Below are 23,882 nucleotides of genomic sequence, written 5' to 3'. Positions count from 1 at the left end.
ATATGTGGAATGTATTAAACTGCACATGCCTCCAGTACCTTTCTTTATGGTAGCAGATGTTGAGATGCCTAGGTGGAGATATGGTAAAGTTAATTCACATATTATAGCTATCTCCCACAACACACTTGGGAACTCAGTTAAAATTCACTGCTGTTGCATAGGTTTCCCAGAGGTTGGGAATCCCAGCTGCAAAAGGGGTGCAGAAGCTAATGGCACAGTGGTTAGCAATGCTGCCTCACAGTGTCAGGGACCGGGCTTCAATTCTGACCTCGGGTCACTGTCACTATGAAGTTTGCACATTCTCCCCATGCCTGAATTGGTTTCCCCTGGGTGCTTCAGTTTTCTGACACATTGCAAAGATTTGTATGTTAGGTTGATTGGCCATTCTAAATTGACCCTAGTGTTAGGGGATTAACAGGGTAAATATATGAGGTTACAGGAATAGGACCTGGGTGGGATTGTGGTCAGTGTAGCCTCAATGGGTCGAATGGCCTCCCTTTGCACCATAGGGATTCTATGATTCTATGATTCATGGTCAGAACCCCACATAGCATTCCTTGTGGTTTGAGAGTAGCAAGTGTGCTACCCAACCCTGTCCCCCTGTCCCTAAAGAAAGATTGGCCTCTCCGCTACTGATCGTGGTTACTCAACTTCCCATTATTCCTGTCCCACTTCACCCTTCCTGATCATGCATCTCTCTCTCTTCCACCACCTAATTGTTCTCTTCTCTTCCGTTCCTTTTTGACCATGACTCTCTCTGACCCCTCCAATTATGTGCTCCTCCCCTTTTCAATCGCATCTCTCTCCTTCCTTCTAATCGACAACATCTGCTCCTGCCAATCTTCTGTCACCTTTCAACCACAGTTCTCTGTCTGACCTTCCGATCTAACATCCTGTCCCTTCCAATCATGCCTCTCCCTCCTGATTGAGGCTGCTACCCTTGCCGATCATGGCCTCTCTCTCACCCTTTCTGTTCACCGACCTCCCCACATCCTGGTTGCCAGGGAGGGGGGACCTATTGCTGAGGATGGCAGCTATGAATTCCTGACATTGCTTCCTCTTCCTGGCGGTTGGCTGGGTTGTCAGTTTAGCTGGCTGTCAGATGGAAAACAGAATAGAAAAATGCTAAGGAGGTCCTAAATATTGGGCAGGCCATTTGCTAATCTGCCTTTTCATGTTCATGGGTCAATTTTGACCTCTTCTGCACATTCCTCACCCTCTGTACACATTGGCACCATAGATTCCAGTTTACATTTTAGTAATTTTTACTCATGCAAAAGCTATAATGTTGGATTTAAAATCTATAATGATGGCAATCCTAAACAATGGTTCATGCACTCTTCTTAAACTTTTCAAATACCTTTCTTACAGTTTTCTTGCTGTTTTGATAGTAAAGGTGTCTTCTGGAGGTAATAAGCTTTTAACAAGATGATTAGTGTTTTTACTGCAGGTTGTTTATAAAGTTAGCAGCAGTTGATGTTATGTTTTTACTGTTTAACTGTGATATTGAGGCTCCAGAGATTCTACTGTTGGCCTCAGTGCCCCAGGAAAAGGAGGAGCGGGAAGATATCAGACAGAATTCCTTGTTCCCGATTGCTATCCAGTGACTCCTGCTGGAAATTTGAGTGAATGGCTCTCCATCAGCAAATATCTCAAATTTAAAATTCTTACCCTTGTTTTCACATTCCTCCATGGTTTCATCCCTGTCTACCTCTGACACTTCTTCCAGCCTTGGAACTCTTCAAAAATTATGTGTTCCTCCACCTCTGACTTTTTGTGCATCTCCCACTTCCCTCACCTTATCACCAACGGCAGTGCTTTTAGCTACTTAAAACCTAAGCTCTGAAATTTCCCTGCCAAACCTGTTAATCTCTTCACCCCTCTGATGGCCTTCACAGCACTTATCTCCAGTCAGTATTTGGTTATCTATCCTGCCTTGTCTGCTGCTTGACTCAGTGTCAAAAATGTTCTGGTAAAGCAGTTTGGGATATTCTATGATATTAAAGCTGTTATTATCATTGCTGCGTGTATACCAGACAAGAACAGGATTGGGTCTGAGTATAACTTGAGCCAGTGGCTATTGAGAACTGCACATTGAGAATGACAAGATATGAGAGATATCTGACATGTGAGGAAATGTACCATGGCTTCTTCAGAAAACAATACCTGGCGTGATCAACTAACATGGAAAACTCTTTAAATTGAGTTGTTGGTTTAAAGTTATACCATATCATTAATACATTTAAAAGACCTGCAAACTTGATTCCCAATTTTAAATTCTACTGTGATCTTATAAATACTAGTACAGTTTTTAAATTCCACAGTATTACCCCATTAGAAATCATCAACATGCATCATGAAGATGCTGGCAATCTTTCCATTATGGTGTGATTAAAACAATGTGGGATCTACTTTTAGCTGAACCTATTTAAAGCACAACTAATCTCTTTCAAAAAAAGACATAGCCTGGAAGTATCATTCAGGCCTTAGATGCATTTGTTTACTTTCCGTAGATTTCCTTTGCATTTGTTGCCTCTTTGGGCAGTTTCAGAAATGCTTCCAGCTGAAAAATAGTCCCCTTTGAAAATGCAGCTTTTATGTCCATTGACCTACATTCTGATTAATATATGGTAAGGACCGAAAAAAATTTCTGAGATTAGGTTTTCAGTTGTGAGAGGGTCCCCTCAGTCATCCTTCAAAATCTTTGGTACTAGCCTGACTTTAGTCTTTTAAGTCCCATCAGCAAGGACATTTTCAGTACAAATCCACCTGTATGATAAAGCTAGTTGAATCTTAAATGATAACACCAAAGAAACTCCAAACTCTATCTATCTAGCTTGCTTTGTTTTGACTCTTTAATGAGTTTATCCTTAAGTTATATAACTACTCTGTGTCCTTTATTTCCCTGCTTTGCTTTTTCATTCCATCATGGGATGTGAGCATTGCTGACTGAGCCAACATTTATTGCCCACTCTAATTGTCCTTGAACTGAGTGACTTGCTAGGGGATTTCAGAGGGTCAACCACGTTGATGTGGGTCTGGAGTCACATGTAGGCCAGACCTGGGAAGGATGCAGATTAGTGAACCAAATGAGTTTTTCAACAATCAACAATGGTTTCATGGTCACCATTAGACTTTTAATTCCAGATTTGGATTAACTTCAAATTTCATCATCTGATGTGGTGGGATTCACAAATGCAAGTCTTTGCAGGTAACCTGTGTGTCTTTATATGCCTTTCTCTGATCAGAATCTTGCACACACCTGACAAAGGAACACCATTTCTGAAAGCTTGTGGGATTACTATCAAATAAACTGGTTGGATTTAAACCTGGTGTTGTCAGACTTCTTATTGTGTTTACCCCAGTCCAACGCCGGCATCTCTACATTGTGGTGGGATTCAAACAGAGTTTTACATTGGATTCCTGGATTACTAATCCACTGACAATACTACAATGCCACTGCCTCCCCTTTATTCAAGCTAGGGCCTCTAATTCCATGTTTATGTCTGTCAGGATAATTGTATTGTGGATGTTCCAGCTCTGACATGTATGTCATAATCATTTATGTTACCATATCCAGCTCTTGATCTGCCACACTCTGTACCTCAGGATAGTCATCACCAACACATGGACAACTAAGGTGCAAAGCATCTCCTATCAGCTACTCAGCATCCCATAACTTGTAATTAATTATGATTAATCATGAGGAATAAACTTTAACAGTTTTATTGCCATCTTTAATAGGAACTGTCTTGCCATCATAACCTAATACCTTACCAGAGTCTTGCTGACAGAGCATCCTTTGACAGTCTCTTTTATAGCATAGCAAATATCCTGAAATGCACTCTTCTCAGATGGCCTACATCAGTGTTCTCCAAATTTTCTTTGAGACTTCAGCCTCAATAAAAGCATTTAAATAAGCAGAAAAAGCAGAATTCTTTGAGAACATTACAGGTGCAGTGGACAATGGGGAACCTGTGGATGTGGTGTGTCTGGATTTTGTCATGGCATCTGACAAGGTGCTGCACCAAAGACTGCTACATAAGATAAAGGTGCACAGTGTTATGGGCAACGTATTAGCATGAATAAAGGATAGGTTAACCAGCAGAAAACAAGGAGTGAGGGTAAATGGGTGTTTCTCTGGTTGGCGATAAGTGACTAGTGGTGTGCCTCAGGGATCAGTAATGGGACTGCAATTCTTTACGATTTACTTAGGTGATTTGGAGTTGGGGACCGAGTGCAGTGTGTCAAAATTCGCAGGTGACACTAAGATGGGTGGAAGTACAAAGTGTGCAGAGACGCTGAAAATCTGCAAAGGGATGTAGATAATCTAAGTGAGTGGGCGAGGGTCTAGCAGATGGAATACAATGTTGGTAAATGTGAGATCATCCATTTTGGTAGGAATAACAGAAAAATGGACTATCATTTAATCGGTAAAAAATTGCAGCATGCAGCTGAGCAGAGGGACCTGGGTATCCTTGTTTCGGAATCTCAAGGAGTTGGTTTGCAGGTGCAGCAGGTAATAAAGAAGGCAAAAGGAATTTTGTCCTTCATTGCTAGAGGGAGGGAGTTTAAAAACAGCGAGATTATGTTGCAGCAGTATAAGGTGCTGGTGAGGCCACACCTGGAGTACCGTGTACAGTTTTGGTCTCCTTACTTGAGAAAGGATATACTGGCACTGGAGGGGGTGAAGAGGAGATTCACTAGGTTGATTCCGGAGTTGAGAGGGTTGGCTTATGAGGACAGACTGAGTAGACTGGGGCTATACTCACTGGAATTCAGAAGAATGAGGGGAGATCTTATAGAAACATATAAGATTATGAAGGGAATAGATAAGATAAAAGCAGGGAAGTTGTTTCCACTGGCGGGTGAAACTAGAACTAGGGGGCAAAGCTAGGGGAAGCAAATTTAGGACTGAGTTGAGGAGGAACTTCTTCACACAAAGGGTTGTGAATCTGTGGAATTCCCTGCCCAACATTCATTAAATGTTTTTAAGGCAAGAATAGATAAAGTTTTGAACAGTAAAGGAATTAAGGGTCATGGCGAGCGGGCGGGTAAGTGGAGCTGAATCCACAAAAAGATCAACCATTATCTTATTGAATGGCGGAGCAGGCTCGAGGGGCCAGATGACCTGTTCCAGCTCCTAGTTCTTATGTAAATAATTGCAGCATTTTCTAGAGCACGAGAATTATCACAAAGAATCGGATGCAATTTGTGATTTTGCCCATTAACATATAGGGAGTATTTTCCCATCCTGTCCACCACAGGAATGCAGCAGCTTGGGGTGGGTGGGGGGAGACTGTGCAAAGGTTTGTTGGCCTTGGTGGGATTTTCTGGCACTGGGGTGAGCATGGCTGGACAATCCGGCCCATATATCTTCTAACTATTTGTTGTAAAGCCCTTACATGATCCATGAAGCCAGGGCAGTTGTCAATTTAATGTCTAGCTGAAAAACGAAAATTTTATGCAGATTTTGATTGCAGCAGAAACCATTGTTAAAAGGGTTCTTCTCTTCTGTATTCAGAACCATGTTATATTTTTGCACATCACCCTGAACTTGCCATTAACAATTTCACCTCCATTATTAGTCATAAACTTTGCTGGTGTCCCCAAGTCTAGTTCCTACCTATCTTCCCATAATTTTGTCTATACAAACCCTTTTGGATTCATCAGTAGCTCATCCTCTTCAAAATTCCCTTTATCAGGTGATAACACTTACTTTCTCAGGAGGCTAAGGAGATTTGGTGTGTCCACAATGACTCTCACTACTTTTACAAATGCACCATAGAAATCATTCTTTCTAGTTGTACCACAGCTTGATATGGCTCCTGCTCTGTCAAAGACAGCAAAAAACTGCAAAGGGTTGTGAATGAAGCCAAATCTATCATGCAAGCCAGCCTCCCAACCATTGACTCTGTCTACACTTCCCGCTGCCTTGGAAAAGCAGCCAGCATTATCAACTCCGGACATACTCTCTTTCGCCTTCTTTCATCGGGGAAAAAGATACAAAAGTCTGAGGACATGTACCAACTGACTCAAGAAAGCTTCTTCCTTCCTGCCATCAGACTTTTAAGTGGACCTACTTTGTAGTAAGTTGATCTTTCTCTGTACCCCAGCTATGACTGTAACAGTACATTCTGCACTCTCTCCTTTTCTTCTCTATGTACATAAGAACATAAGAAAATAAGAAATAGGAGCAGGAGTAGGCCATCTAGCCCTTCGAGCCTGCTCCACCATTCAATAAGATCATGGCTGATCTGAAGTGGATCAGTTCCACTTTCCCACTTTCTCCCCATAACCCTTAATTCCCTTGTCTGTCAAAAACCTATCTACCCGTGACTTAAATATATTTAGCCAGGTAGCCTCCACCACTTCAACGGGCAGAGAATTCCAGAGATTCACCACCCTTTGAGTGAAGAAGTTCCCCCTCAACTCCGATCTAAACTGCACCCCCCTTATCTTGAGGCTGTGCCTTCTAGTCCTGCTATCCTTTCTAAGCGGGAAAAATCGCTCTACCTCTACCCTATCCATCCCTTTCATTATCTTATATGTCTCTATAAGATCTCCCCTCATCCTTCTAAACTCCAACGAGTACAGACCCAGTCTATTCAGCCTGTCTTCATAGTCCAACCCCCTCATCTCCGGTATCAGCCTAGTGAACCTCCTCTGCACTGCCTCCAAGGCCAAAATATCCTTGCGCAAGTGTGGCGACAAAACTGCACACAGTACTCCAGCTGCGGCCTCATCAGTACCCTGTACAGTTGCAGCAAGACCTCCGTACTTTTATATTCTATCCCCCTCGCTATAAAGGCCAACATTCCTTTCGCCTTCTTGATCACCTGCTGCACCTGCAGACTGGGTTTTTGCGACTCATGCACAAGGACCCCCAGGTCCCTCTGCACCATAGCATGCTGCAGCTTTTCGTCCTTTAAATAGTAATCCCTCCCACTATTATTCCTGCTAAAGTGGATAACCTCACACTTGCTAACATTGTACTCCATCTGCCAGGTCCTCGCCCACTCGCTCAGCCTATCCAGATCCCTCTGCAGACTTTCCACACCCTCCAAGCAATTTGCCTTACCACTCATCTTCGTGTCATCAGCAAATTTCGTCACCCTACACATAAGAACATAAGAACATAAGAAATAGGAGCAGGAGTAGGCCATCTAGCCCTTCGAGCCTGCCCCGCCATTCAATAAGATCATGGCTGATCTGTCGTGGCTCAGTTCCACTTTCCCGCCCTCTCCCCATAACCCTTAATCCCCTCTCTTATCAAGAACCCATCAACCCACTTCTTAAAAATATTTAGCGAGGCAGCCTCCACCACTTCAACGGGCAGAGAATTCCAGAGATTCACCACCCTTTGAGTGAAGAAGTTCCTCCTCAACTCCGTTCTAAACCGCCTCCCCTTTATCTTGAGGCTGTGCTCCCTAGTCCTACTGTCTTTTTTGAGCGGGAAGAGTCTCTCCACCTCGATCCTATCCATCCCATTCATCATCTTATACGTCTCAATGAGATCTCCCCTCATTCTTCTAAACTCCAACAAGTACAAGCCTAGTTTATTCAGCCTCTCCTCATAGCTCAACCCCCTCAACTCCGGTATCAGCCTAGTAAACCTCCTCTGCACTCCCTCCAAGGCCAAAATATCCTTGCGCAGGTGCGGTGCCCAAAACTGCACACAGTACTCCAGCTGCGGCCTCACCAATGCCCTGTACAGCTGCAGCAAGACCTTCCTACTTTTATATTCAATCCCCCTCGCTATGAAGGCCAACATCCCATTCGCCTTCCTGACCACCTGCTGCACCTGCAAGCTGGGTTTTTGCGACTCATGCACAAGGACCCCGAGGTCCCTTTGCACCGTCGCCTGCTGCAGTTTTTTGCCATGTAAGTAATAGCCCTTCCTACCATTCTTCCTACCAAAGTGGACCACCTCACACTTGCCAACATTAAATTCCATTTGCCATTTCCTGGCCCTTTCGCCCAGCCTATCTAGATCCTTCTGCAGACTCTCCACACCCTCTGCACAATTTGTCTTTCCCCCAATCTTGGTGTCATCAGCAAATTTCGACACCCTACACTCGGTTCCCTCCTCCAGATCATCTATATAAATGGTAAATAGCTGAGGCCCCAGCACCGACCCCTGGGGCACCCCACTAGTCACCAACCGCCAATCCGAATAGCACCCATTGACCCCCACTCTCTGCCTCCTATTTGACAACCAATCCTCTATCCACGCTAACACCCTACCCCCAACTCCATGTCCCCTGACTTTCTGCAATAACCTCTTGTGAGGTACCTTGTCAAACGCCTTCTGAAAATCCAGAAAGACCACATCCACCGGCTCTCCTCTATCCACTGCCCCAGACACATCCTCATAGAACTCCAGTAAATTTGTCAGACACGACTTCCCTTTAATGAAACCGTGTTGCGTCTGCCCTATCAAGCAATTCCCTTCAAGATGCCTCGCAATTTCCTCCTTAATGACGGATTCTAACATTTTACCTACCACAGACGTTAAACTAACCGGCCTATAATTCCCCGCCTTTTGCCTGGCACCCTTCTTAAACAACGGCGTAACATTAGCCGTTTTCCAATCTTCCGGCACTTCCCCAGAATCCAGCGACGTCTGGAAAATAACCACCAAGGCATCCACTATAACCTCCGCCATTTCTTTCAGAACCCTCGGATGCATTCCATCCGGTCCTGGGGACTTGTCCACAATCAGCCCCTCCAGTCTGTCGAGCACCACCTCTCTAGTAACAGTAATGTCATTAAGACCCTCCAGTCCTTACTCAGCCCCCTCCTCCAGATCCGCCAAAGCATACAGTATGCTTTGTTTGTATAGTGTGCAAGAAACAATACTTTTCACTTTGTACTAATACATGTGACAATAATAAATCAAATCAACTCAAATTATATCAAGGACCCTACCTCTGCTTTGGGCATTCACTACATGATACTTCACATCACACCCAGAGCACTTATTAATTGTTCCTTGAGCATTTCATAGAATCATAGAATCATACAATACCTACAGTATAAAAGGAGGCCATTTGGCCCATTGAGTCTGCGCTGACTCTCCAACAGAGCATTTTACTCAGGCCCATCTCCTGTCTTATCCCCGTAATCCCACACATTTATCGTGCTAATCCCCCTATCTACAAATTTTGGGAAACTAGGGGGCTTATCCACCTAACCTCCTCATCTTTGGACTGTGGGAGGAAATTGGAGCACCTGAAGGAAATGCATGCAGATACAGGAAGAAAGTGCAAACTCTGCACATACAGCCGCCCAAGGTCAAAATTGAACCTGGGTCCTTGGCGCTCTGCGGCAGCAATGCTAACCAGGGATTGTCCTGTCAAAATCAGTGGATTTTAGTCTGGCCCACAGCATCTCCTGTCTCACAATGTTGGGGTGGAAAATCCGACCCTTATTTCTGATTTCACTTTTTGTAGAAAGCAACATTGCCAAGGCCTTACCAATATGAACGGACTATAACCGATGTCCACAGATCCATTTTAATCTTCCACTGGGTGTATGGTTCAGACTCAGAAAAATTTAGACAGTGATCATACCCTGACAATTTACATTTGTTTTTGCCATTTTCCATAATATCCCCAAGGGTTTTAGTTTAATGTCTGACTCTTTTTTTCTTTATTTCCAATCTTCACCTTTAAATAACTATCCTCTGCTTGCATACTCTATTTTAGAAAACAAGACAATGAAGAATCGAATTGGAGCCTTAAATGACCACTTAAGGGCCTCAATTGGCCTCCAGATAGGGAGGCCTTCCTCGACCTCTCCCTCAGCCCTGGAATTAATCGGGGAGAGATGAGAAGGTGATGGGGTCTCCATGGCAACTTTGCCTCTCAGCTTGCTCCAGGTGGGAGAGAATAAAATTCTGCCCCTCTGGCTGATGGAAGGCTAACACAGGCTGAGAGACCTGAGATCCGGGCTTGTTGCTGGGAGACAATTGACATGAAATATGGAGAAATATAGGGAGACGACGGCATAACCTCACAAAAAACATGATTGGAAGCATTAATGCAAGCTGATGACTTATTGGTTAAAAGTCTTTAAAAAAGTGCAGACTCACATTGTCCACATTAACAGCCTGCCTTGAGCCTTTTTTTAAAGTCAGATAAAGACAACTACTTCCTCTTGTTTTAATGGAGGGGGTGATAACCTCGTTAGAATCGTTTCCTTTAAAGTCTAATCCTTTCGTCTATTGGTGGGTCTTATTTGTCCTGAAAAGGGATTAGCAGCCAATCATTTCCCACTCAAAACTCAGCGACTGCTGCCGAAGTAGTTTTCTTTTTAAAATTAAGCCTTTTTTTTGTACAAGATATCTGTCTAAATTTCCTATTCACCTTTTGCAGCTACAACTATAAACTGTCTCAATGGCCTCATTCGGGGAGCTGCAGAAGCCCCCATGTTTTGTGGATTTTGTGAGTTTTTAGCTTCACGTTTGCAGGGCACTCAACAAAGGATGACTTAAGGCAGGAGGAACTTAAATGAGGATGAGCAGCATTTGGCAAGTGCGGTGTAGGTGGAAAACTGATAGCCTTCTCTCCCACTAGCAAAGAAAACCACTACCCCAGTGAGGAAATGCCTCCAATAACAGCTATCATATCACTGATGGTCCCGTCTTATACAGATAGCCACTTTCAATTTTAAGAGCATCTAGCAATCATATCACTGATTGCCCTTTTCTATAATTACCTATGTACTGAATCAAGTGGCTTGACAACAAAAGGCACCAATGTGACTTTTATGCAAAGCCACAAGATTATGTGTAATTATTTAATCCTTGCCATGTTTCAGAGCAGCAATAAACTGTACATGTGCAACCTTAATAGTGATTTCAGTTTTTCGGGCAGTACCTCAAATTATAAATTATTTTTCTTTTTTATAAATCCTCCTTGAACTTGCCCTTCTCTATCTCTGTAAGCTACATCAGCAACTCCCAAACTCTGCCTTGCGCTGACTCAGGACTCTTAAGCATCTGAGAAAATTTGAGTGGGATTTTCCGGCCCTTCCAGTTTGGCTGAATGCAATCCCACCACCACCCCCCTCAGACCCCTGACCCGCAGAGGGGTATCCGTGGTTCAGCAGGTGAACCATTCAAAAGACCATTGACCTCAGTGGGACTGGAAGATTCCACTGGCGGCCAATAGCGAGCTGCCTCTACCCTTGGAAAACATGCCGCAAGGGATCAGAAAAACCTAGTCTATGTCTTTTTACCTCATTATTGGTGGCCTTGCTTTTAGCTTACTTGGCATTCTCTATCAGATATTTCCCCTCTAAACCCAACCATTTCTTTGCCTCCCTTCTTCCTTCAAGATGCTGCCGAGGAACAGACCTGTGTGTCCAAGATTTTGGTCATTTCTAATATCTCCTTCTTACTACAGAAATTTTATTTATAACACCTTTAAGAAGTTCCCCGGTTCCCTGGTTGGAGAAACTTTGAAGAGTATAGTATTGTTGTAGATTTTTTGTCACCATTGTTGGCACTCCCCTCTGGTAGAGTTGTTGCAAGCAACCCATAGAGGAAAGGGGCGGATAGAAATTTGAAAGCCATGTAAGTTGGCATTGTATTGAACCCGTTTGCTGAGGGAAAGAATTGCCAGCGCCCCCTACAGCACCAGAATTATTGTCCTGCTGCCAATTCAAAAGACGATTGCTGTAAATGCAACAAAGAAACAAACTCCATTGCATTAAGATCACTGTTACGTTCAATCTGAATTCATGAAAGTAGCATGAAACTGAACAATTCTTCTGTCAAAATGAATATTTGAAACTAGAATAGAATAGCCCAAAGCCCAACGTAGGCCACAACACTGTGACAAGTTGGAATGATGCCACAGCTGTGAGAGTATATCATTTCTTTCATCTTCACAAAATTCTACGTCATGAGTTTTTACTCATCCTGCTTTGGAAGAGCTATCTAATTAATCCCACTGAACTGTTCTTTTTCCCACTGCCCTGCAATTTATTTTTTTCCTTTCCAAGCATATATCTAAGTTCCTTTTTAAAGTTACTGAGGAATTTACTTCCACCTTTCCTTCAGGAAGCATGCTCCACTTTGGGTGAAAAATTATCTTTCTTTTATTCAATAAAGATCACCCAAAAACACAGCAGGTTTCACAATGGCACCATTCAGCTCTGTCTCACTACCACCTCTCTCAAGCCCTCTGGCGGTTCACAGGAGTGTTATCAAACAAAATTTGATGTTAAGCCAAATTAAAAAGATGTTTGGCAAAATGACAAAATGTTTGGTTAAAAGGGTAGATTTTAAAGAGCATCTTAAAGGAGAAAAGGGAAATAGAGAGGCAGAGTGCTTTAGGGAGTGAATTCCAAAGATTGGGGTTTTGACAGCTGAAGGCACAATGTCAATGGTCAAATGATTAAATTGAGGATGCTCAAGATGCCCCATGGCCTTTATCTTCTCTAACTCTGCAATATCCTGCAGCCCCACAAAGCACTGAGATCTCTCTACTTCTCTAATTCAGGCCTCCCTGTTTTAATTGGTCCATCATTGGCAACTGTGCCTTCAGCTGCCTATGGGCCCTAAAATCTGAAATTCTCTCCCTAAACATCTATGTTTCTTACAATCTACCTCTTTGACCAAGCTTTTAACCATCCATCCTAATATCTCCTTATGTGATTTAGTGTCAAATTTTGTTTGACGGCACTTCTGTGAAATTACTTAGGGAAATGTTATGCTGTTCATTGTCAGAAGCCTCCCATCTATGTAAGATGATGGACATACAATAAATCTACTGGGGATGGGGTAGCTTCAAGTGATACTTTAGATCATATGATGTAGGTGCAGAAGTAGGCCATTCAGTTCATCGAGTCTGCTTTGCCATTTAATGAGATCATGACTGTTCTGATATGATAATCTTCAACTTCACTTTCCCACCTTATCCCCATAACATTTAATTCTCTTACTAATTAAAAATCTGGCTATCTCAGCCTTGAGCATACTTGATTTGATTTATTATTGTCATATGTATTCGGATACATGAAAAGTATTGTTTCTTGTGTGCTACACAGACAAAGCATACTGTGTATAGAATACATAAGGTAGAAGGAAAGGAGACAGTGCAGAGTATTATGTTACAATCATAGCTAGGATGTAGGGAAAGATCAACTTATTATAAGGTAGGCCCATAAAAACATAGAAACTAGGAGCAGGAGTAGGCCAATCAGTCCTTCGAACTTGTTCCACCATTCATTTTAACCATAGCCAATCATCAAATTCAAATCCTGACCCTCCCCTTCCCCCAATATCCCTTGATCCCTTCAGCCCAAGAGTTATATCTAATTTCTTCTTGAAATCAGACAACGTTTTGGCCTCAACTTCATTCTATGGTAGTGAATTGCACACATTCACCACTCTCTTCATGAAGAAATTTCTCCTCACCTCAGTTCTAAAAGGTTTACCCTTTATCCTCGAACTATGACCCCTAGTTCTGGACTCCCCCAACATTGAGAACATTCTTTCTGAATCTACCCTGTTTAATTCTGTTAGAATTTTACAAGTTTCAATGACATGCCCTCTTACTCTTCTAAACTCCAGTGAATATAATCCTAACCAACTTCGTCTCTCCTCATATGACAGACCTGCCATCCCAGGAATCAGCCTGGTAAACCTTTGCTGTAGTCCCTCTATAGCAAGAACATCCTTCCTCAGGTAAGGACACCAAAATTGCACAAAGTATTCCAGGTGTGGCCTCACCATGCCCTATGCAATTACAGCAAAACATCCCTATCCCTATACTCAAATCTTTTTGCTATGAAAGCCAACATACCATTTACCTTCTTTATTGCCTGCTGTACCTGCTCACTTACTCTCAGCAACAAATATAAGAACCCAGCCCCTCGAGCCTGCCCCGCCATTCAATAAGATCATGAGGAGAACAAAGGTCTCGCTGAATATCCACCTCTTTCAATTTACACTCATTCAAACAATAATCTGTCTTCCTATTATTGCTCCCAATGTAGATAATCTCACATTTATCCACATTATACTGCATCTGCCATGCATATGTCCACATACTCAGCCTGTCCAAATCATTTCTGCATCCTCTTCACAGCTCACCCAACTTTGTATCATCTGCAAATCTGGAGATAATACATTTAGTTCCCTTTTCCAAATCATTAATATATAATGTTAACAGTTAGAGTCCGAGCACAGATCCCTACGGAACCCCACTAGTCACTGACTGCCAATCAGAAAAACACCCATTCAAAGTCTGATGGCATCAGGGATGAAGCTGCCCTTGAAACAGTTGGTACAGATCTCCGACCTTTGCATCTATTTTTCCGATGGAAGAAGATGAAAGAGAATACGTCCAGGATTCAGGGGTCATTGATTATGCTAGCTGCTTTTCTGAGGCAGTGGGAAGTATAGATGGAGTCAATAGATGGGAGGCTGATTTGTGTGCTGGACTGGGCTTTGTTCATGACCATTTGTAGTTTCTTATGGTCTTGGTCAGAGCAGCAGCTATACCAGGAGTGATACATCTGGAAAGGATGCTTTCTATGGTGCATCTGTAAAATCTGGTGAAAATCATAGTGAACATGCTGAATTTCCTTAGCCTCCTGAGAAAGTAGAAGTGTTGGTGAGCTTTCTTAACTATAGTGTCAGTGTAGAGGGATCAGGACAGGTTGTTGTTGATCTGGATACTGAGAAACTTGAAACTGTTGACCATTCATCCCCATTAATATAGACAGGGATGTGTCCTTCATAACGCTTCCTGTAATCGATGACTGTCTCCTTCATTTTATTGACATTGTGGGGGAGATTTTTGTTGTCGCACCATTTCAACAGATTCTCTATCTCTTTTCTATACTCAGCGTCATTATTTGTTCTCATCATTCTGGTTGTATCATAGCTTGGTATAGCTCCTACTCTGGCCAAGACCGCAAGAAACTACTAAAGGTTGTGAATGTAGCCCAATCCATCATGCAAACCAGTCTCCCATCCATTGACTCTGCCTACACTTCACGCTGCCTCGGCAAAGCAGCCAGCATAATTAAGAACTTCACGCACTCCGGATGTTCTCTTTTCCACCTTTTTCCCTTGGGAGAAAGACACAAAAGTCTGAGGTCACATACCAACCGACTCAAGAACAGCTTCTTCCCTGTGCTGTCAGATTTTTGAATGAACTTACCTTGCATTAAGTTGATCTTTCTCTGTACTCTCACTATGACTGTAACACTACATTATGCACTGTCTCATTTCCTTCCCTATGTACGGTATGTTTTGTCTGTATAACGCACAAGAAACAACACTTTTCACTGTATGTTAATACATGTGACAATAATAAATCAAATCAAATCAAATCTTTGAGATTCGATCCACTAGGTTGGTGTCTTAACCACCCAGCCTCTACAGCCCTCTGTGATAATGAAATTCCTCTGCATCTCAGTATTAAGTAGGTAACTCTTTACTCTGAGATTATGTACCTGGGCATAGCCCCTCCCACGATGGGAAACAACCTCTCAAAATCTACCCTATCAAACCCCTTGTGAGTCCTATATGTCTCGATAAGGTTGTCTCTCATTCTCCTGAACTGCACAGGGCCAATCTACTCAATCTTCCCTCATGAAAAGCCCCTTCATACCCAGGATCAACCTAATTAACCTTCTCTAGACTATCTCCGAAGCCAGTTTATCTTTCCTCAGATAGGGGGACCAAACTGTTCACAGTATCCCAGATTTGGTCTAACTGGTGCCTTGTATAGTTTTAGCAAAGCTACGCTACTTTTATACACTATTCCCTTTTAAATGAAAGCCATCATTCTATTAGTCTCCCTATTACCTGCTAAATTTGAATGTCAGCTTTTTGTGATTTATGCATGAGAACCCCTAAATTCCACTGAGCTGCAGATTTCTGCACTCATTGTCTATTTAAATAATATTCAGCTCCTTTATTATTCCTACCAAAGTGCATAACTTCATATTTTCCTGGATTATATTCCATCTGCCAAGATTTTGCCCACTCACTTAACCTTGTTATATCATTGAATCCCTACAGTGCAGATGAGGCAATTCGGCCCATTGGGTCTGCGCTGACAACAATCCCACCTAGGCCCTATTCCCGCAACTCCACGTATTCACCCTGACAATCTCCTGACACCAGGATCAATTTAGTATGGCCAATCAACCTAATCCACACATCTCTGGACTGTGGGAGGAAACCCACACAGACATGGGAGAATGTGCAAACTCTGCACAGACAGTGACCTGAGGCTGGAATTGAACCCAGGAGGCTGGTGCTATGAGGCAGCTTTGCTAACCAGTGTGCCATCGTGCCCCCTGTCCCCTTCTGTAGACGCTGTGTCATCCTCACCATTTGCCTTCCCATCTATGTTTGTGTCACTTCCCCCGTCCAAGTCATTAATATATATTGTTGCCCCAGCACTGATCCCTGTGGCACTCCACTCATTACAGGTTGCCATCCAGAAAATGCCCCCCTTATTCCAACTCTCCATCTTCTATCCATTAGCCAAACCTCTATCCATGCTAATATGCTAACTCAACAACACGGGCTTTTATCTACTTAAGTAGCCTTTTGTGAAGTACTCTATCGAACACTTTTTGGATGCATCTTTTCTTTCTCTGAAGCGACTGATCAATAAGAAGCAGGTTCTGCAACCAGTGCTGCATATGAAGTGGCTATCAGGTATCATTGTGGGCTGTTGTTTTTGCCAAGCAAATGTAACCACAGATTGCCACAGATGGTAACATACTCCAGCCAATAGATGATATTGCTATTTTCCTCTGTCATCTGTCTTCCACATATGAAAATCAATGTTTAGGGCCTTCATGTTATGCTTGTACTCATCCTTAAAGCAGAGCTTTGGACATCCTATAGATTATCTGGATCTGGATACATCACCATACAGAGAATCACTGGACATGAGCCAGTGAAGTTGTCTCTGCTTTATGAGTGCAAACATTCTTTCAAGATTTGCCTTTGCGAGGACTGTCACATTCATGATTGTGACCGGGCATAAGATGCCCAGAATGAACCTCAAAGAATAAAGATGAAAGTTGATGAGCTTCCTTTCTTGATAGCTGTAAGTTGTCCAAGCCTCACAGTCATACAACAAGATGTTTAGAACAAAGGCCATAAAACAATCTGTTGGTTCTGAGAGTCAGCTCGATATTATTCCATGTATGTCTTGTGAGTCAGCCAAAGGTAGTAACATTTCCTCTGCATGTACTGAGTTCTACATCAAGAGACAGATTGTCTGTGACTATAGACCTAAGGTAGCAGAATTTGCTAACCACTTTCAACAAGGTGTTAGTTAGTGTGATCAAGGGCAAAATTATCGCATCCTGCCCCATAATGCTTGTTTTCTTGACATTAAGAGCATTGGAGAATGAATTGGAGAGATAATCCATGAATCTCGAAGACATGCCGTGTATTTGCTTTTGCTTTTAGTGTGGATAGATTATAGAGCTTAGTGTCTAACCTAGTATACAGGCTCCTTCCATATCTACTGAAAGGCAAAGGTCAGGAACATGGAGAAGAAAATGCTAACCAGAGTGTGTGCAAGGTACAAACCCTGTTTTAGTCTATTCTTCAACCTGAAACTGTCAAAAGTGGTACCAGCAAACTGTACTATAGTGCATGTTGTCCGAGAAGGAGCAAATGAGATGAGAAGCTTTGGTGGACAGCCAATTTTCAACAAAATCTTGTAGACTCCAGCCCTACTGAAGATGCCAAACTCTTTAGTGAGATCTATGAAAGTAAAGAGTTATATTTTGCTCCCTACTCTTTCTTCTCTTGTAGTTGATGTGTGAAAAATATTGTATGTCCACTGCAGACCTACCAACACTGAAACCACACAGTTATACTTTATACGCAAGTCGAAAAGATTCCATCAACATGCGCACTGTTATGATCCTAGGCCAGATTAGCAAGTCTTTGGTAAGAGCTGGTTAGGGATCAAAAAACATTTTGTCTAAAGTAGAGAAAGTTTGAGGTAAAAGACATCTGCTCAGTGAATAAAGCTATAAGATTCCACAGGTTTTGAAGAAAACAAAATTAACTTTACTACACAAAGTCAGAAAGATAAAAAATTTACAACATCTATCTTACAGTCCAAAACTCTGAGTAAATATGAATACAAGTGAACTACCAAACCAACTGTGATTGGACACACTCCACTACATACATGCCTCACAGCGCATGGACCCGGGTTCGATTCCCGGCTTGGGTCACTGTCTGTCTGGAGTTTGCATGTTTCCTCCATGTCTGTGTGGGCTTCTTCAAGGTAGACTGGTTTCCTCCCACAGTCTGAAAGATGTGCTGGTTAGGTGCATTGACTTGAACAGACATCGGAATGTGGTGACTAGGGGAATTTCACAATAACTGCATTGCAGTGTTAATGTAAGCATTATTTGGGACTAATAAATAAAGTTTACTTTATAATTAATGGCAGATGAAAACAAGGCAGAATCTTTGGATTTTTCAAAAATCCACCCAGGCATCAGTAAACATTGTGAGTTAACTAATCTCACTGAAACTCTGTCACGCTCACAAGAGATTCCAGTTTTCACCTTTGAAGATCTTACCTTGGATTTCTCTCCAAAAATTGCTGCAGATCAAATGGCATCAATGACGACTCACCTCGAAGGATTTCAATCTCGTGTCCTGAGATTCCATTTCTCTGGATTCCGAAGTCTGCACTCTAACACGAAATCACAAGCACACCTTCAGCTCTTTGATTGCACCAAGCAGATCACTACTGCTGCAAATGTGCATCTTTCCCCCAGTGGCTTGCAGCAAGGAGTCATCAATCTTTGGCTGCTGTTTTCACCTTTTGTCTGCTCCTTGCAGCCATTTCCCTTTTAGGAGCCTGTTTCTCTCCTTTTGACTGAAATGGGATATTTTCCTGTCCTGGCCATATCTCTGGAACTCTTCTTTTGGGATCTTTCCCTTTAGGACCACTACCTGTTCTCTGCCTGGGACACAAGTCTTCCATAATGTTTCACTCTTGGTCACTTGACCTGGTTGATTTGCACATGTGCAGCCCATTCTCGATCTGTACATGTGTGCATAAGCTCTAAGGAGTTGAAGTTCCCAACCTCCTCTTTCAACATTGAAGTTTTACTTTTGGAACAATAGCAAGTGTCTTTTCAGCATGACCCCAGCAAAGGCCTTCCCAGTGACACTAAGGAGTGAGTTGATTTTGTATAATGTATTTTTTTTTTAGCCAGACATATCCTGTGGAAAGGATCCTACCTTCAAACAGAGAAGAAGAAGGTCATGAAAGTGTTACAGCAGATGGAAATATCCGTGCTTGAGCAGTTTGGCTGGAACTTCATTTCTACCTTTCTGCTTATTGAACAATCAGTGGAAGTTTCAAGTTCAAATGCTGACAGTTCTTCATCTAACTCAACCATGACAGGGAACAGCAAGGGACTGTCAAATGCAGATGCGAGATGTCTGTACCATGGGAGTACGCCTCACAATCGTTTTCAACCCAACGGAACATCTGGTTGCTTCTGTGAGTGAGCATTCCATTATCTGCCAACTTCAGGGCTGTTGATCAGATCAAGTGGCTACTTGATCTCTTCATATTCATAGCTTATAGATTTCCATTATCACTGGCAGTTTGGAATCCTTGATATAACTTGATCGAGTGTTTATTTGCACAGTATGTTGCTGTCTTTTGCATGCTTGACCTGGCTGCTTTCACTTCATGCAGTGGTTTTGCTATGGTTTATATTTGCATCAGGTAAGTTTTTCTTTTTTTGTTTCAAGAACAGGTATCATCTCTGCTGAGTAGGTTGTGAGCCAGTTTTTGTTGTAGCTTCTGTCTTTACAAATGTTGCTTCTACTGTCATTCATGATTGCCAAGCGACTCCCAAGCTTCATCAATGACTCAGTGTCAAATTTGGTTTAATAACACTCCTGTGAAGCTCCTTGGGAAGTTTTACTATGTTGAAGTCGCCACATAAATACAAGTTGTTGTTTCCTGTGTTGTGCTCATGCACCATGAACTTTTCCCTCCCCCCTTCCTCCAGTTGAGACTTGTGGACAAGGAATTGGTTTCTGTTAATGTTGTTTTACAACCAGCTGCTGGCTTGTGTGCCAGCGCTAACCAGGGTAATGACTTAGCTTCTAATCTTTCATCGCCTCATCTCCAGTGCTTAAGCATCCAACTTCTGCCTGAAGTGGAATGGCCTGTAGCAATATCTTGATCATTCCTCTGAGTACGGCCACTCCAAGTTTCAGGTTAATGATATGAGCAGCCTTATTATAAAGGTCTTCAATAAAATAATAAAATGCTGTAAACTACTCGGTTGACCTGCCAGCATCTGTAGAAAAAAAAGCATTAGAATTTCAAATAATTGACCTTTCACCTGAAAAGATTTAGATATAAGTTTCAGCAAAGCAATGGAGGAAGCTGAGTGCGGACAGTGGTAGTAGGATGGGCAAGGTGGGGAATGAAAGCGAAGAACTTTAATAGCTTGGAAGACAGAGATCAAATGACAAAAGGAGATATTAGGATAAGTGACCCAAATCTCGCTCATGGGTAAAAGGAGATGGTAATAAGTTCAGAAGGCTGTAACATGCCTTATTGACACTTAACATTGAGTTCAACAATTTCAGATTACGACCTCTACCCCATTTCCTTTGGGCACTAGTTGTTGGTAATGAATTTGTTACTTCCTATCTCTTTTTTCTTTTCTTGTCCCATTCCCATTGTCTTTACATTTCACTGGCATCTCTTCTGCTATTTCACTTCTCCTACTTTCCACCCTACCACAGACCTTCCCTTTAATCTTTCTTCCCTGGTATTTGCACAATAGTGTATGATATGAAATTGTTGAACTCAATGTTAAGTTTTGACTGGACACATTAAAGATAAAGTTACCATCAAAAGTTGCTCTCCCCTTTAAGGAGGAGAGCTAACCAATGGTGATTCAACCTGAGAATCACCATACTGCAGGCGAGGAGCAAGGTTGAGATGGTAGGGCCTTCATTAATAAGCTTAGCCAGTATGGGATCACTCTGTTTGCATCATTCTGCATCACAAACCAACCGTCAAAGCAATTGAGCTAACCACTTCCCAATTACAGCCTTCTGGACTCAATGTCACTCCCTTTACCTTACACCATCATATGACAGCCTATTTGTGCCATTACCAAGGCAGGCTTTCGGCACCTGACTGACATTGCAGGACTCCGCCGTTTCTTCAGCTCATCTGCTGCGGAAACTCTCACCTATACCTTTGTTGCCCCTAGACTCTATTCCAATTAACTCCTATTTGGCTTTCTATAGATTTGTAAACTTGAGGACATCTAAAATGCCTCAGCCTGTGTCCTTACTCACCTTAATTTGCATTCCTCACATTGATTTGCAGTCAGTAATGCCTCAATTTCAAAATGTTCATCTTTGTTTTCAAATCACTCCCTCACCTTGTCCCATCTTTTCCCTGTAACCTTCTCCAGCTCTACAATCTTCTGAGATCTCTGCTCTCTAACTGTGCTTTTTGAGCTAATTTTAATTGCTGCACCATTGGTGGCTGTGGCTTCAGCAACCAATGCCCTTGTCTCTGGAAATCACTCCCTACACCTCGCCACCTCTATACCTCAGTTTCGTCTGTTGGAACTCTTTTTAAAGCCTACCACTTTGAGTGAGATTTTGGTCATCTATCCTAATATCTGCTCATATGGTTCAGTCTCTTATTTTAATTAATTACACTCTTGTGAAGTCCCTTTGGGTGTTTTATTATTGTATTCAAAGCCAACATCTAAACAAAATAACCTCTTCCCATTTTTTTCGGTTAGTATCTGTTGGTAATGATTCAGCTATTACCACTTACATCTACTCTAGATCCATTTGTTGTTTCTTTACTTGTCTCATTACCATCTCCTTTTATTTGGCACCTTGAACCCTTTTGCCATTTAATCGCTTGTGACTTCCACTCTATCACAGATGTTCCCATTTGCTCTTTCCACATAACCCCCCTTTCCCTTCCTCTATATGATACTGTAGAAAGATTTGCTGAATTCAATATTAAACGTCCATCCAAATATTCAGCAATTTCTCTAGTGAGAATTTCAGCCCTATCATCATACAATTGTGCAACAACTTATGGCAGTATTCTCCTTTCTGTTTATTGGGCTGAAGGAAGGTAAATAGAGGGGTCCCTATGGATTGGTAAGAGGATCACTGTTCCTTCTATCCTGTCAAAATCCTGGCACTCTCTCCCTAACAGCACCGTGAGTGTATCTACACCAGGGCAGTTAGGGGTGAGCAATAAATGTTGGTTTAGACAGTGATGCTCATATCCCAAGAATGAATAAGAAAAATAATTAATCACCTAGACTTAGGTGAACAGGGCATAAAATGTAAAATGATTTTTGTTTTAAGACACAAAACTTGGATGTATTGTGAACTCTGTTGAGGATAGTATTAGCCTTTGGGAGGTTAGAGACCTCTATCTCTTAAATTTCACCTACCCTGTCCATGTTTGTCCAACTGGAATGGACAAACATGGACAGATGAAATTTAATGCAAAGAAGTGTGAAGTGTCACATTTTGGTCAGAAGAATAAGGAAAGGCAGTATTAAAAAAGGTCACAATTCTACATCGAGCAGAGACACCTGGTTAATTTATGCGCACATATCATTAAAGGTGGCAGGACAGGTTGAGAAAGTGGATAATAAATCATTTTGAGATGCTGGGCTTTATAAATAGAGGTATGGAGTACAAAAACAAGGAAGTTATGGCTAGCTCTTTAGAAAACATTAGTTCAACCTCAATTGGAGTATCATCTGCAATTCTGGACACCAGAGCTTAGGAAGGAGGTCTAGGCATTGGAGATGGTACAGAAATAATTTATGCATTTAGTTCTAGGTGTTGTATCTTTTATATATCTCTGATTAAACACTATCACATAGTAGTTTCTATGTGCGTAACAAATTTTGCATCACAGTACTTCAAAATGTTCTAGCTTCCTGCGTCATTTGTAGCTTGTTTACATTTATTTGAGTCCACACCTAGGTTTAACCAATCAAGCACAGTGGGCATTAATGATAAATAGGCTCACAATCAAACACAGAACGATTGCACACAGCATCAATGATGAGTGATTTAATTTATGTGGATAGATTGATGAAACTGGATTGTTCTTTTCAAAGAGGAGGTTGATAGGCAATTGATCAAGGTGTTCAAAATCACAATGGGTCCTGACAGAGTAGACAGGCAGAAACTGTCCCTACTGGCAGAAGGCTGAAGAAGGACACTGACTTAAGCTTTTTGGCAAAAGAACCAGAGGCAATATGAGGAAAATATTTTTTACATGAATGGTTGGGATCTGGAACTGCACTCACTGAGAGTATGGTGGAGCCAGATCCAATCACAGTTTTCAGAGGGAATTTGATAATTATCTGAAGAGAAAATATTTGCTGGACTACAAGGAAAAGACAGTGAGGTGAAATTAGCTGATTGGCTCTTACGGAGAGCCAGCATGAACACGGTCAGCTGAATGGCCTCCTTTATTGCTGTAAACATCCAATGATTCTATGATATCTAGTGTAGAACTGGAGTGTCATCAAGAAGCCCAAGCAGCCAATCAGATTAAAGGATTTGCACAAATAACAACCCTCTTAAAAAGAGAACCAAGAACTACTTTTAAACATTTTTACACAGAACAGATTAAAGATTGGGATGTTCACAGATTGGGGTGACCAATCAGATTTTTGCGGACTGTCCTGTAATCTGTAATTTGACTTCCTGTGTGATGTTAGTGTACCTTTAAGAAGTTTTTTTAAAAATCATGATCTCTGCAACTCTCATAGTCAGTGTGTCTTGTGTTCACAGTCTTAAGTGATGTCAATTGTTG

The sequence above is a fragment of the Carcharhinus amblyrhynchos genome, chromosome 6 (genome assembly GCF_965287045.1).
Source record: "Carcharhinus amblyrhynchos chromosome 6, sCarAmb.v2.hapA, whole genome shotgun sequence".
NCBI classification, from domain to species: Eukaryota; Metazoa; Chordata; class Chondrichthyes; order Carcharhiniformes; family Carcharhinidae; genus Carcharhinus; species Carcharhinus amblyrhynchos.
This window is presented reverse-complemented; position numbering follows the sequence as displayed.